Raw genomic sequence first — 13,202 nt, 5'->3', positions numbered from 1 at the left:
TACTCACCCGAGTCGTCCGTCCGTCCGTCCCCCCCGTCCGTCCGTCCGTCCGGCCGTCCGTCCGGAAAACTTTAACGTTGGATATTTCTTGGACACTATTCAGTCTATCAGTACCAAATTTGGCAAGATGGTGTATGATGACAAGGCCCCAAAAAACATACATAGCATCTTGACCTTGCTTCAAGGTCAAGGTCGCAGGGGCCATAAATGTTGTCTAAAAAACAGCTATTTTTCCCATTTTTCCCATTTTCTCTGAAGTTTTTGAGATTCAATACCTCGCTTATATATGATATATAGGGCAAAGTAAGCCCCATCTTTTGATACCAGTTTGGTTTACCTTGCTTCAAGGTCAAGGTCACAGGAGCTCTTCAAAGTTAGATTGTATACATATTTTGAAGTGACCTTGACCCTGAACTATGGAAGATAACTGTTTCAAACTTAAAAATTATGTGGGGCACATGTTATGCTTTCATCATGAGACAAATTTGGTCACATATGATCAAGGTCAAGGTCACTTTGACCCTAATGAAATGTGACCAAAATAAGGTAGTGAACCACTAAAAGTGACCATTTCTCAGGGTAGAAAGAGCCAATAAGCACCATTGTACTTCCTATGTCTTGAATTAACAGCTTTGTGTTGCATGACCTTGGATGACCTTGGGTCAAGGTCACATGTATTTTGAAAGTCAAGGTCATGTAAAGGTCAAGGTCAAGCATGTGAGTCGTATGGGCTTTGCCCTTCTTGTTTCTAAATACTTAAACATATAGTGTCCACGCCGCCATTTTGGAGGTTTTTTTGTCGAATTCGGCCGATTTGAAGAATTTGGGGAATTTAGTGTACCTTAATCAAGACGCACCTGGCCCGGTTTGCTCAATAAAGCACCACAAGTATGCTAAATAATTAATTAAACATGATTAAATTGGCGACTGCTCTCCACCATTTGAAGATTAAAATTGGCCGTCATAGACTGGTTTTCGTCGCGAGCGTGCCGTTTTCATGACGACTCAAAACAATGGCGGATGGGATGGCCGCTTTGTGACAACAAGCCCACACGTTTCAGTAAGAAATCGACTCAAGGTGGTTCAGAAACCAGCAGACTGACTGGGAAACGACACAGAATTACGAGAAATTCATGATCGACGCACAAAATGCAAAGTTATCAATTCAGCAAGCAGTGGGAAAGTTGGATTCAACTGCATGAGTGTTACCGTTGTGTGCACTGACTACCCACGACGCAGAGCTCTCACCTGCTGCCCGGATTTGTAAGTAAAGCAAGTGTTGTGTAGACTTTGGACAGACCTAGACAAATGTTGCTGCCGTTTTTGTCTGTGTGTCTGCTGGTGTGTTGAGCGAATGAAGCATCCATCAAGCGAGTGCACGAACGTGTAGTGTGCAGGGTCGATTGAGTCCAGTTTTGGTTTGAACACGGACACGCCACGGTGTGTGTGTGTGTGTCTGTGCACTGCACAGGAGCTTGTATCAAAGTGCCGGTCGATCATTATTTACTCCTTCATCCCTACAGTCTTCTTACAAAACGTATTCGCTAGCCTAGTAAGGGCGTACATGCAGGAGTAAATAATGATCAACTGGCAGTTGGGTACAAGCTCCTGTGGTGCACTGTATAGGAGACTGAGCCCTGACACTGTGACAGACAGACAGAGTAGGTAATCCCCCTAAAAATTGTTTTGAGATGGAAATAGTAAGGTCAGTCAGCACAGTCTTTGGATGTAGTGCAACAGAAAATGTTATTTATAACTGACATTTTATATTGTCAGCGGTATGAGTTTTTCTGTGCCTAAAGTTTTTAATGTTGTGATTCTGCAGGAAAAACTATGATTGAAGCTTATTGTAAGGCTTTGTGAAAGGGTAACTTTTTAACGAAGATCACATTCTTCCTCGGACGGCGTTCATTGAAGCAAACACTAAATGCGGCAGAATCTCATTCATCCTTTCTTTTTTAACTGCCATTTTTAAGTGTCGCTGTGCATGTTGAAAGCTTCATGTTCAGAACTGATGTTGCTGTAGAACTGTATGTAATTGGCCAGCCTTTGGTTTACACTTAGTGGTTTATATGTTGCTATAATTACTAAAACTATTTTTTTTAATTTTCAGGGGAAAAGCACCCGGACATCAAACATTCTTGCAATGTGTGGCAATAATGGTTTAAAATATTTTGGACAAAGCTCAAGGTGAGTTTAAATGTTCATAATTCTGATGTAAGTCAAGCTTATCTTTTATCTTGAGTAACTATCTCTGTCATGTTTCTCTCAGGCTGCGCGACCGACAGAAAAGTTGCCAGGAACCGATTCCTTGAGTGTGGCCAATTGTTCCCCATTTCTGGTTCACTTGAGCTGCAGGCAATTTTGTTGAGTGATTAAAAGTTATGGATTCTTTAAAAAGGTGTACGTTTGAGGATAAGACACTGTCAAAGTTTTGAAACAGTATTTTTCTTCTTCATGGTTATAAAAAAACTGCAGCACCTGTGTTCAATTTCTGAAGATGCATTATTACTACAGTGGCACCCCCCTTTTACGACCTCAAACAATCTGAGAAAATAGAGTCTAAAAAAGGAACGAGTCTTAAAATGGGGGTAATTTTACAGAGGTTATGAACAGAAAATGTGAGAAAACAAGGTCTTAAAAAGAAGGGAGTTTTAAATTGGGGGGTCATAGAAGGGAGGTTCCACTGCATTAATCATGCCATGGAAATCATGATCAGTTTACAGATAAATACAATGACAATTAAAAGCAATTTGCAGCCCAGTGTCTTATTATTTGATCATATTCTGTCTATTTTTATCATTGCATCTTTGCTACAGAAATTCATGGTTACATCTTGACCAAAAGTCAATTATTATCAATAAACCAAACAACATGCGCACACAAAAACATACTCAATTGTCAAGAACAGTGTCTATTTTATTCCATGTAGATCTCAAATCCACAGGCACACATTCTCTGCACAGTTCAAAGGTGCTACACATGAAACTATTCTTGGAATTCGAGCACTTTTCAACACCTGTATATATTTGTTTTGCACAAGTTTTACTAGACCTGTGAATTTAACGCATTAATCAATACACTTTCACGACCCTTCCCCAGACTTTATTGCTCATGTCAGCTGTTTCCATGCACAAATAGTCACCCTGTATGTATCTTTCGCTTGATATGCAAGTGTCTAAACAGAAAGAAACAAGTCGCGTAAGGCGAAAATACAATATTTAGTCAAGTAGCTGTCGAACTCACAGAATGAAACTGAACGCAACGCAACGCAGCAAGACCGTATACTCGTAGCATCGTCACTCCACCGCCCGTGGCAAAGGCAGTGCCCGTGGAATTGACAAGAAGAGCGGGGTATTCGTTGCGCTAAGAAGGATAGCACGCTTTTCTGTACCTCTCTTCGTTTTAACTTTCTGAGCGTGTTTTTAATCCAAACATATCATATCTATATATTTTTGGAATCAGGAACCGACAAGGAATAAGATGAAAGTGTTTTTGAATTGATTTCGAAAAAAAAATTTTGATAATAATTTTTATATATTTAATTTTCAGAGCTTGTTTTTAATCCGAATATAACATATTTATATGTTTTTGGAATCAGCAAATGATGGAGAATAAGATAAACGTAAATTTGGATCGTTTTATAAATTGTTTTTTTTTTTTACAATTTTCAGATTTTTAATGACCAAAGTCATTAATTAATTTTTAAGCCACCAAGCTGAAATGCAATACCGAACCCCGGGCTTCGTCGAAGATTACTTGACCAAAATGTGAACCAATTTGGTTGAAAAATGAGGGCGTGACAGTGCCGCCTCAACTTTCACGAAAAGCCGGATATGACGTCATCAAAGACATTTATCAAAAAAATGAAAAAAACGTTCGGGGATTTCATACCCAGGAACTCTCATGTCAAATTTCATAAAGATCGGTCCAGTAGTTTAGTCTGAATCGCTCTACACACACACGCACAGACAGACAGACAGACAGACAGACACACATACACCATACCCTCGTTTCGATTCCCCCTCGATGTTAAAATATTTAGTCAAAACTTGACTAAATATAAAAACACTAAAAACCAAACACAAAAATTCATTCAGTGAGAGTGAATGTACACACATCCTAAAAAACACGAAATGAATAGTCATTCTGTCAGTCTTTGATACTGATCCAAGACATTGATGTGACGAAGAAAGGGGTAAGTTTATTTTAGAAAGCTAAAATCTTTCAGAGGGAAGTGGTGTTATCAAACACTGGTCGTTTCACATGCTCCCTGGAAATCACTGAAAGCAGACCTCTTCAACTTCAGAAGACCCTCCCTCGTCTTATTTTTGAGGGGCTATCTAGAGATACTCCAGTGCCGAGAGTATGAAATAAATAAATATATAGCTGTCTGTCAGCGTTCTCTAGAATTAAAATGTCTCTACAAGGTGCAGAACTGTGCACATAATAAAACAAGTCGCGTAAGGCGAAAATACAATATTTAGTCAAGTAGCTGTCGAACTCACAGAATGAAACTGAACGCAATGCCATTTTACTCGTAGCATCGTCAGGCCACCGCTCATGGCAAAGGCAGTGAAATTGACAAGAAGAGCGGGGTAGTAGTTGCGCTAAGAAGGATAGCACGCTTTTCTGTACCTCTCTTTGTTTTAACTTTCTGAGCGTGTTTTTAATCCAAACATATCATATCTATATGTTTTTGGAATCAGGAACCGACAAGGAATAAGATGAAAGTGTTTTTAAATTGATTTGGACAATTTAATTTTGATAATAATTTTTATATATTTAATTTTCAGAGCTTGTTTTTAATTCGAATATAACATATTTATATGTTTTTGGAATCAGCAAATGATGGAGAATAAGATAAACGTAAATTTGGATCGTTTTATAAATTTTTATTTTTTTTTTAAATTTTCCGATTTTTAATGACCAAAGTCATTAATTATTTTTTAAGCCACCACGCTGAAATGCAATACCGAACCCCGGGCTTCGTCGAAGATTACTTGACCAAAATTTCAACCAATTTGGGTGAAAAATTAGGGCGTGACAGTGCCGCCTCAACTTTCACGAAAAGCCGGATATGACGTCATCAAAGACATTTATCAAAAAAATGAAAAAAACGTTCGGGGATTTCATACCCAGGAACTCTCATGTCAAATTTCATAAAGATCGGTCCAGTAGTTTAGTCTGAATCGCTCTACACACACACACACACAGACAGACACACACACACACACACACACACACACACACACACACACACACACATACACCACGACCCTCGTCTCGATTCCCCCCTCTACGTTAAAATATTTAGTCAAAACTTGACTAAATATAAAAACACCACACACACAACATATGTTCAAACACTGATCCAAATGTTGGGGGTGGGCGTTTACTAGGTACTAACGGCGCTTACAAGGTAGATTACAGTACATTAAACAAAACTTGACTAAATATAAAAAGCAAAAAACTATATACATTATTTGTATTTTTGATCAAATTATGACATTTTACACTGATTGAGACAGTCAGTGTTCCTCAAGGTGAACAAGGACTGTCAAGGCAGGGGCGGACGAGGGGGGGGGGGGGGGGGGGGGGGGTTCTGGGGTTTCTGGAAACCTCCCCCCCAGCCAAAAAATAAAAATATTTTTTGGTGTTTTTTTTGTGTTTCAATTTTTGGGGTATTAATCAGTGACAAAATCTGCTGCCTGAAACTGGTAATGATCATCCTCAGAATGCACCAGATTGCACCATTTGCATCCTTTTTTTCAGAATTTTCCGGGGGGGCATGCCCCCGGACCCCCCTAGCAAGCTAGGCGCTTTGCACCGTCGGCTCGGCGCTTCGCGCCTTCACACCCATAAAATGAACTGATCCGCCCCTGCAAGGTGTGTATAAAATGTCATATTTTTGTCAAAAATACACATAACATTTATGTATCGATTGGTTCTGGTTAGAATTCCTTTTAATTGTTTTTTTAATGTACAAACATGCACTATTTTGTAGTCTCAGCTGGCCGTCTAATATGGAATGTGACAGAGCATGTGTAAACCAACCCACACAGAAACGCACTTTGTTTAACACCACAATGTTCTCCAATGCAGGCAACAAGGAAGAAAGTCAGTTTACTGGCCAGTTGGATGTATAATGTCATTCCTATGACCCATACACAGCAACTGCACATGGCAACTCTTACACCTTCACCCGAATAGCCAATATCTTTCCTCAATATAACTGAATGATGCGTATCGTTTGGCTTTATTGATCTTTCCCTCTTCTTCTTCCAGGACCAGGGCATCTTCAATCTCTTCTTTGTGTGTGGGCCAGTAGGAGCCTGCTGTCATCAAGCACCAGTGCCTTGAAGTCCTGGAGCATAAACAAAAAATGACCAATCAGTGAAGACACTTAATTCAAACTTCGATAAGGGTTGAAAAAATTAACCAAATGCAAGAAAAAGTGTGAAAATAAAGAGTTACAGAAGAGTGTTTGTAATCTATTCATGTACGTAATGGATTGCAAGTGTGAGTAAAAGGTGGTGGTGGGTGGGAGAGGGGGGATGGGATATACCTGTGGGCATTGGCTTTCCAGATTTTTAGCATTCTGACACACTTAGCATTCTCACACTGACAAGTGTGAAAATGTGACGTGTTCTAGTGCTCCTGACGAGCAAAAGTGTCAGTTACACATCTTTGGCTACTTGAAATGAATGCCCAGTTTACCATTGCATTGTACAGTGAAACCCTAACTTTGCCCTCCCCCCCCCCCTTTTAAAAAAACACAACATTTGTCTTAAAAGACACTACTTTCTCAGATTCCTGTTTATAACCTCTATTCTAAGACATTCTGCTTTTCTTTGATTGAGTTTGCTGTATATAAATATATATCTTAAAAGGGCTCCACTGTATCTCTAAATATTTTCTCTACAAGAGGTATTGTAGCAGCATCTGTCAAGTGCTCAACCGCAAAAAGGTCAATTTGATATAATTATTCAATACTTATGTTTCAAGCTAAGCAGACCTGCTGTTTGACATGTGGTTGGAAAATGTGCTTCAGGGATTGTCTTATTTGAAAAAAAAAATGAACAGGAAGGCAGATATCTATTTGAACTGCAAAGCAGACACAATTCAAAAACCTACACAGGGTTCGACACTAGCGGGGGCGGGGGGCGGAACGCCCCAGAGTTTTGCGTTCCGCCCCAAACATTGCCGAAGCTTGGGGCCCACTCCGCCCCAGGATAAATTCCAACAATGACAAACCGAAAATTCTAATGCCAGAGCCAATCACTAAAAATCGCCAGTCAAAGTCGTCACTGAAATTTGCGTTACGATCAATGCCGCAGTCAAGAAAAAAACCCATTGAAATCGTCGAAGGACAATGCCGCAAGGGAAATAACTCCCAGATTGCGCTCTTTAGCGTGAGAGATAAGTATCGCCTTCAAATGCCAAACGCAAAATGTGGCGACACATCCCTGGTGTAAAAAGACATGGAAATGAATATGAAGAACAGGGTGGAGAGAAACGAAAAAAGGAGACCGATGCAGCCAAAAGCGCGAAGCGCTGTCGTAATTTCAATGTCAAATGGTTGAAAGAATTTCCCTGGCTTCAGTACGATGAAGAAAAACCGACAATGCATTGCCGCACGTGAATACTGAGAGTGGGCCCCAGATTTTGGTTTTCCGCCCCAGCAATTTCCATCTCTGGGGCCAGTGTGGCCCCAGGCCAAATAAGTTAGTGTCGACCCCTGCTACACATCATTATTATGAGTTCCTACATAACAGCATGATCATGGAATCTGTTAGCCAATGTGTCAGATCATAACGATCATTATGGAGGCAGAAATGATCCCCTCAATCTGTAAAATATCCTTCTTTACAAACAGCATACAGGACTGGTGTAGCTAAAACAGAATTCATATTACAGTGGAACCCCCTTTTACGATCTCCCAAAATCTGATAAAATCAGGTATTTAAAAATAGGAAGTCTTAAAATGAAGGTGAATTTGCATAGGTTATGACCAGAAAATCTTAAAAGCAAGGTCTAAATATAGGGGAGATCTTGAATTGTAAAGGTTTTGAAAAGGGGGGGTTCACGGTACAGCACCCTAATTGTGAGGACTGTTCATTTATTTCCCTTTATGAGACACTAAAAGGTTGTGGGTACTGAAATTTAACTGCACAAAATATCTTGACAAAATCAGGATGCTGAAGCTGAATTTTCATTCTTTTTCAATATTTTTGGAAACCAGGAAATACACACATTCCCTAGAATGAAAAAAAAGCACTGGTAATGTAATTTGTGACTGAGACCTAAAAACCTCACCGTTAGTCATTATTTAGTATACCCTGTAACAAAGTCTTCGACCTCACAAATCTTGCAGAATGAAAAGGTACTTACTCGAATGATTGAGTTTGGGGGAGGCATGGGGTTTGAGGGGGGGAAGCAGTGAGAGAAAGTACTTATAACTATAGTCCTGATTCACCTTCAAATAGTTTTTTGGGCCACCCAGACCACTATTTACACCCCCACTTACACACAATTTTACTTATTTTCTGCACACATTACATTCTTAAAACACACACACATCCACACATAACAAGTACACAACACGCACTGATTTTCTTGACATTGTTCAGTTGGATGAATGTGATAGCACTCTATTGGAATTCACAAAATTACCCTTGGCTCTAACATCATAAGTCTTTTTCTTTTAACTCCTGCACACAGAGAAAGTATCTATTAATATTATAAGTATAACTAGTCCTCACTTACCTTCAAATTGTTATTCGGATCAGCCTTCCCCTTGCCCAGCAAACCAATTTCAGTTTGAAAAGACTTGGACCAGTCCTTGCCTCTGCATTAGCTCACACCTCTGCTAATTCCTCCTGCCTCGATGTGCACTTTTCTCTTGAAGTTGAATGAGCAGCCTGGCCGCTTGTTGTTTTGAATGTAAAACTTCCATAGCCTGAAAATAAAGACAAATGCTTGAAAAGAATACACTATATATTAATCAATCTCCCTTACAGTTAATGAGTTATTTGTAGCAAACTTCAATCATAATCAGGAAAAGCTCACTTGAGTTTTGACAGCTGACACACAACGTTCACACACACAACAGTGTAGTTTGTACTCTTTTTTTCACGTGTATACAAAAATACAATTTATATATATGTGATTATATCACAAGCATAATACACACACACACACACACACACACACACACACATAATCACACTCATGCACAAAGTGACACACACACACAGTCACATTCATGCACACACACACAGTGATACAAGTCTCTCTCACACACACACACACACACACACACACACACAACAAATGCACAAGACACTGATATCCTCGACATTGTTCAGAGGGATAAGTATAATTTCTTCTCTTTTGGGTTACTATTATGAGAAAAGACATAATTTTCAGAGCTCTCTATTTCAGTATTTGTCTGAAACATGAATGCGCTTTGCTTCGAACTCTCGCACGTTTACTGTTCCCTGTGTTCGATCAGTGACATGAATGGAATTTGAAACAAATGCATAAGCTTATAGGTCAACTTGTACACTGATACTGACTTGTCCTATTGAAAGCTTTATTTCCTGTCAGACAACGTTAACACTTACCTTTTCACTTTCAGACTACAATGATCGCAGGGAGACGCCATTGTTGACACATTTGACAAGGGAAATCACCCAACCATTACAAGAGTGCTCTTTCCTTGGATTCTGTTACGACAATTAATTAGCTATCAAAACTGTTGAATTTGCAAAGTTAAGTTATTCCTCATGGATGGTAGCATTATTTGTAACGTAGAATCTTACGGTGATGCTTTGAAAGCGATCTGAAGGCCTTTTCCCGGCGGAGACTATCCCTTTAAGCTCCTTAAAAAAAAATATTGCTAAAAGCTTATTTTCTGTCAGGTGGTAGCTGCTGGACGTGGAAATGGCCACTTTGTCACTACCGCTTCTGTTGACTTGAGCATCATCAACGTGAACGATGTTTCACCTGTTTTTACTGCGCGAGCCTACAGAACAAATGTAACCGAAAACTTGAACGTTGGCACAAACGTCACGAGAGTGCAGGTAAAACATTGTTAGCATAAAAGTGTATTTCCACTTTTTACATTTAGTCAAGTTTTGACTAAATGTTTTAACATAGAGGGGGGAATCGAGACGAGGGTCGTGGTGTATGTGTGGGTGTGTCTGTGTGTGTGTGTGTAGAGCGATTCAGACTAAACTACTGCACCGATCTTTATGAAATTTGACATGAGAGTTCCTGGGTATGATATCCCCGGACGGTTTTTTTTCTTTTTTTCGATAAATACCTTTGATGACGTCATATCCGGCTTTTTGTAAAAGTTGAGGCGGCACTGTCACACCCTCATTTGTCAATTAAATTGATTGAAATTTTGGCAAATCAATCTTCGACGAAGGCCGGGGTTTGGTATTGCATTTCAGCTTGGTGGCTTAAAAACTAATGAGTGAGTTTGGTCATTAAAAATCGGAAACTTGTAATTAAAATTTTCTTTTTATTAAACGATCCAAAAACAATTTTATCTTATTCTTCGTCATTTTCTGATTCCAAAAACATATACATATGTTATATTTCGATTAAAAACAAGCTCTGAAAATTAAAAATATAAAAAATATGATCAAAATTAAATTTCCGAAATCGATTCGAAAACTATTTCATCTTATTCCTTGTCGGTTCCCGATTCCAAAAACATATAGATATGATATGTTTGGATTAAAAACACGCTCAGAAAGTTAAAACGAAGAGAGGTACAGTAAAGCGTGCTATGAAGCACAGCGAAACCGCTGCCGCGCCAACCAGGCTCGTCACTGTCACGTTTCAATATATCACATAAGGCGATTATGAAACGGTTAGTTACTTCTAACCAACTAACCACACCACGATCCACTCTCGCAGTCATACAATTTAATAGAGACAACAAAAGTATAAGTTTCAGACGCCTGTTTATGTAAAAACTCGCCACCTCCCTCGAGACTTCACTCAAAATATGTTCTTTTTACGTTCACAAGACGTAAAAAACTAATGGTCACTGACAAAATGCCAGTTAGAATAGAAAATTATAGTAACACGCTGATCCCGTGTAAAGATAAGAAAATATGACTGTTCTGCTCCAAAAGTGTTAGTTCATGCAGGTATCACACACCCCACGTCGTCCCTACTCGAGTATAATCACAGATAACATAAAGACAACGGTGGTCAACGGGGTGCGTAAGACATGGTGCACTTAGCTTTCTTTCGCCACTGGGTGGACGTCCTGTAATTAGTCTTTTAGCCTCCACAACTGCTCCGTCGAATGAAGTGCTGGTTTAGCGTAGTGACGAAGCAGGGAACAGTGGAGGCATCAGGCGCCGCACCCAGTCGCTGGTTAACGGGTTAGCCGGTTCGCTGGTTAGCTGGTTAGCCGGTTCGCTGGTTAGCCGGTGTGCTGGTTAGCGTGTCCCCGCAGAAGGCAGCCCGAACGGAAGTTAGGAAAACGAAGGCTGCACAACAGAAAGCATCGGTGCACTAAACATGTCAGCTACCCCTCACCCTCCACCTTTAAACATGTCATCTTTACATATCTCATCGAGCACGTGGGCCTGCACAAACGGACTTTTCACAACAACAAAACAGCCGTCTTTTCGTCTTTCTCTCCCTATCTGCAAAAACCATATACAGATTAGTATTTTAGCGTCACAGAGAGCAAATTATGCGCTAACCTGGAGAGAACAACAGAGAGTATTCCATTCCACAAACACAGACTCGTCAACAGCGTTAAATAATGATTTATTACCTCAAACAGCCTATGAATGTAGCACTCTCATGGAAGCAAAACCCGCTTCCTCCCTGGAATGGCCTCTGTTCGTCAACAGTGACAACAACATCCAGAAACCCCTTGTCGAATACTTATGCGAAAAACCATCGCACGACGAAGGAAAGATTTGACGACTCGTCCTCAGCAAAACATATGGCAGTGAGAAGGTGATAACTCGTTGAAGATCCTCTAGAGTGCCGAATACTCTATTCGGTGAAAACCATCATACTCTATAGACCCCTGTATCGATCCTTCTTCTACGGCCGCTGGGTGTCAAGTGCGAAAATCCTTGTCTCAGACAGACAACCTTGAGAATAACACGTGACTAACCTTGTCACATAACAAGTTCAGCTATCGACAATTCTGCCTCGCCAAGCAAAAATTATCCCCGTGAAATGCGTGCAAAACAGAAATCTCGTGCTTGTTTGGCGCTGTCAGCAGAATCTACATCCGGTGACTGGAAAAACAAACGCTTTCTGTTGCACTGGATCAAGAGAGGGCACCCCACCGAGTGACCTTTTCTTGATCCCTGTCACCTAATCGTGACAGTCACTTTCACTGCCTTTTGCACTAGCGGCGGACTACGTTCAGTTTCATTCTGTGAGTTCCACAGCTTGACTAAATGTAGTAATTTCGCCTTACGCGACTTGGTTTTTTTTTCTCTCTTGCAGTTCATGCAGTACAGCTGTGTATTTGAAAACTTCACGTTCGTACTTGATATAAATGTGCAGTGCTGATCTAGCTGGTATATTTAGGCTATAGAGGAGAAAGAGAGAATGACAGATCAGAGAAAGGCAGAGACAGACAGAGAGGGAAAGCGTGTTTCTGTATATTATGATATTAATAATAATATGAAGATGAGTTGACGTACGTTACTATGCAGATTGTTAATGAATGATAATCCTAATAATTATGTGCTGTAAGTCTTGTTCGGTGAAACCTTCACGTAATTGATCTTATTTAGTGTTTAATAAATGTGTCTTACTATAATGAAAAGCAGTACTACCAACATTATATGTTTGGACATGCAGAGATCGGAGCCTATAATGATATTTGCCTATGCTTTTGTTTCAGGCCGGAGACTTAGACAAGCCGCCGTATAATGCCTTCACATACTCACTTCAAGGTGGAGACGAGGTGTAAGTATTACTGTACCGTACATTCTGGACTACGTGGTGCACAATGTTCCAGGACGCGCTCAATCTTTACATTTAGTCAAGTTTTGACTAAATGTTTTAACATGGAGGGGGAATCGAGACGAGGGTCGTGGTGTATTTGTGTGTGTGTGTGTGTGTGTGTGTGTGTGTGTGTGTGTGTGTGTGTGTGTGTGTGTGTGTGTGTGTGTGTGTGTGTGTGTGTAGAGCGATTC

The 13,202-nt window shown here is 40.1% G+C and overlaps 2 long non-coding RNA genes across 3 annotated transcripts; one reads left to right on the top strand and one right to left on the bottom strand.

The window, feature by feature from the left end:
* The first annotated feature begins 879 nt into the window (after nucleotides 1-879).
* LOC138958584 (uncharacterized) lies at nucleotides 880-6,404 on the top strand. Its single transcript, XR_011453445.1, has 4 exons — nucleotides 880-1,263; nucleotides 2,114-2,190; nucleotides 5,776-5,889; nucleotides 6,289-6,404. It is a non-coding gene; the product is annotated as an uncharacterized lncRNA (long non-coding RNA).
* LOC138958585 (uncharacterized) lies at nucleotides 5,943-9,886 on the bottom strand. 2 transcript variants are annotated; one of them, XR_011453447.1, is made up of 3 exons: nucleotides 9,630-9,886; nucleotides 8,770-8,962; nucleotides 5,943-6,367 (listed from the first exon to the last, which is right to left on the bottom strand). It is a non-coding gene; the product is annotated as an uncharacterized lncRNA (long non-coding RNA). The 2 variants fall into 2 exon arrangements; XR_011453446.1 differs by having other exon boundaries at nucleotides 8,770-9,886.
* Nucleotides 9,887-13,202: the final 3,316 nt, after the last annotated feature.

The sequence above is a fragment of the Littorina saxatilis genome, linkage group LG2, assembly GCF_037325665.1.
Source record: "Littorina saxatilis isolate snail1 linkage group LG2, US_GU_Lsax_2.0, whole genome shotgun sequence".
In the NCBI taxonomy this organism is placed as follows: Eukaryota; Metazoa; Mollusca; class Gastropoda; order Littorinimorpha; family Littorinidae; genus Littorina; species Littorina saxatilis.
Note: the sequence above shows the minus strand (reverse complement) of the source record. Positions and strands in the feature narration are given on the sequence as shown.